We start from the raw sequence: 3,001 nt of genomic DNA on the forward strand, positions 1-3,001 counted from the left end.
TAAATATACACATATTTATCTGACATATAGTTCCTCTAGCCTGTGGCTTGTCTTTTTATTTAACAGTGTCTTTGGAAGAGCAAAAGTTTTCATTTTGATTCAAGTCTGATTTAGTGATTTTTTTTCCTTATAATTTGAGCTTTGTATGTCCTATTTAGAAATCTTTAACCCAAGTAACTAAGATTTTCTCCTCCTACATTTTCTTATAAAATTTTTATAGTTTTAGGTCTTACATTTAGGTCTATGATCCAATTCAAGTTAATTTTTGTATGTAGTATGACACGAGGATCAATGTTTATTTTGCTTACATCTGAATATCCAGCACCATCTGTTAAAAATATCTCCATTAAATTACCTTGATACCTTTGTCAAAAGTAAGTAGGCTGTGTCTGTGAGGATCTGATTTTTATTTTGTTCTGTTGGTCTACACGTCTGTCTTTATACCACTGTCTTAATCACCTTGGCTTTATGGTAAGTCTTGAAATCATGTAGTATTAGTCCTACAACTTTGTTTTTCTCAAATTGTTTTAGCTATTCAGGTCCTTGGATTTTCACATAAATTTTAAAATTAGTTTGCTAATGTCTACACAAAGCCTAGGATTTTGATTGGCTTTTTTTTTTTTTTTTTTTTTTTTAGTCTATAGATCAGTTTGAGGAAAATTGACATCTTAACAATATTAAGTCTGTAAGCATACTGTATCTAAACATTTAAGTCTTCTTTAATTTCTAGCAACAATGTTTTATAGTTTTCCATGTATAGGTGTTATTGATCTTTTGTTAAATTTATCCCTAAGTATTTAATATTTTTATGCTATTGTATAAATGGCATTTTTATTTCAATTTTTGATTGTTGCTAGTATATAGAAATACAGTTGATTTTTTACATATTAGTCTCATTATATTCTGTAACCTTGCTAAACTCACTTCTTCTAGTAGCTCTTTGATTGCATCTTTGGGATTTTCTATATAGACAGTCATATCATCTGTGGGAAAAAAAACACATTACTTCTTGTGAAATTGTTTGCCTTTTTTCCTTTTGCTTACACTGGTTAGGACCTCCAGCATAAGGTGAATAGAAGAGGTGAAAGTGACATCCTTGCCTAGTTATTAATGTTACAGGTAAACCTCTAGTCTTTCATGAGTAAAGTATAATGTTAGCTGTAGCTTTTGTTGTAAATGCACTGGTTAGGTTGAGGAAGTTCCAGTTTATTCCTAGATTTCTGGTAGTTTTTATCATGAATACCCATAAGATTGATAAGATTTGTTGAATCTTATCAAATTCTTTTTCTGCATCTGTTAAGATGATTATGCTGTTGTTTATTTTAATAGTCTATTTACAGGGAGAATTACATTGATTTTCAAATGTTACACCAGCCATGCATTCTGGGATAATGTCTTCTTGATCATGATGGGACTATCCATCTTAGATAATGCTAGACTCTGTTAAAGTCTTGTTAAGGGTTTTTATGTCTTTGTTCATGAGGGATATTTGTCTATAGTTTTCTTATAATGTCTTTGTCTGATTTTGGTATCCAGAGAATGCTCATAGAATGAGTTGGGAAGCATTCTCTGGAAGAATTGTGTGGAATTTATATTATTTCTTCCTGAAATGTTTGGTATAATAGAATTCAACAGTGAGGACCTCTGGACCTAGAGGTTTTTTGTAGGAAGGTTTTTTAGCTAATGTCTTTGATAGGTACAAGGTTATTTAGGTTGTTAATTTTGTTTTGAGTAAACTTTGGTAGTTTTCTCTTTCAAGGAATTTATCCATTTTATCTAAGCTATAAAATTTATTAGTATAGATTATTCATAATTTTCCTTTATTTTAATATCTGTGGATATTGGTAATTTGTGCCATCATTTTTCCCCTAATCTCAATGTGCCTAGAGGTTTATCAATTTTATTGATCTCAGAGAAGAACTAGCTTTTGGTTCCATTCATTTTTCTGTTGTTTTTTTGTGTTCTATTTCATTGGTTTCTGTGCTTTTTATTTCCTTCCTTCTGATTACTTTGGGTTTAATTTTCTCCTCTTTTTCTAGTTTTTCAAACCAAACCCTTAGGTCATTCATTTTATAGCCTTTTTCTTTTCTAATATAAGTGTTTAACGATACAACTTTCCCTCTAAACCCTGATTTAACTGTATCCCATGAGTTTTGATATGTTATATTCTCATTTTCATTCATTTCAAAATATTTTCTAATTTCCTTCAAGTTTTCTTCTTAATCCATTGGTTATCTAGAAGTATGTTGTTTAATTTCCAAATATTTGGTGGAGATTTTCCAGATGTCTACTGATTTCTAATTTAATTTCATTGTGGTCAAAGAACATAAATTTCAGTCCTTTTAAATTTTCGACACTTGTTTTATAGCCAAGAATATGGTCTGTTTTTGTAAACGTTTCATCTATACTTTAGAACAACATGTAGTCTGGTGGGGAAAGTGTTCTAAGTCAAGTTGATGATTAGTGTTTGAGTCTTCTATATCCTCACTCATTACTCATTTTCTGTCTAACTGCTCAGTTATTGAGAGAGAATGTTTAACTTTCCAATTATAGTTACTGATTTGTCTTTTTCTTTCAGTTCTGTCAGGTTTTGCTTCAAGAACTTTAAAGCTTTATTATTGGGATTATTATGCCTTCTAGATGAATCAATCCATTTATCATTATTAAATTACACTCTTTGTCCTTGATAATATTCTTTGCTTTGAAATCCACTTAACTGATGTGAATATAGACACTCTAGATTTCTTTTGATTTGTATATGCATGACATGCTATTTCCATCCTTTTAACTTATGTGTATCTTTATATTTCAAGTAGATGTTTTGTGAACAGCATATAGTGTGGTCCTGCTTTTTTATCAGTCTTGACAATCTCTTTTAATTGGAATGTTTAGATAACTTAATTGATATGCTAATAATATATTATTTTTCTATTGTTTTCTGTTTTGTCCCATTTGTTGTACTCTTTCTTTCTCTTTTCCTACTTTTTTTTTTTTTTTTTTT

At 29.8% G+C, this 3,001-nt stretch overlaps 1 protein-coding gene across 2 annotated transcripts in view; it reads left to right on the forward strand.

Annotated features, from left to right (window-relative positions):
- TDRD5 (tudor domain containing 5) overlaps window positions 1–3,001 on the forward strand; it is a 126,212-nt gene that overhangs the window by 119,089 nt on the left and 4,122 nt on the right. The window lies entirely within an intron of this gene.

Source organism: Propithecus coquereli, unplaced genomic scaffold (genome assembly GCF_000956105.1).
Source record: "Propithecus coquereli isolate 6110/MARCELLA unplaced genomic scaffold, Pcoq_1.0 Scaffold246, whole genome shotgun sequence".
Lineage (NCBI taxonomy): Eukaryota > Metazoa > Chordata > Mammalia > Primates > Indriidae > Propithecus > Propithecus coquereli.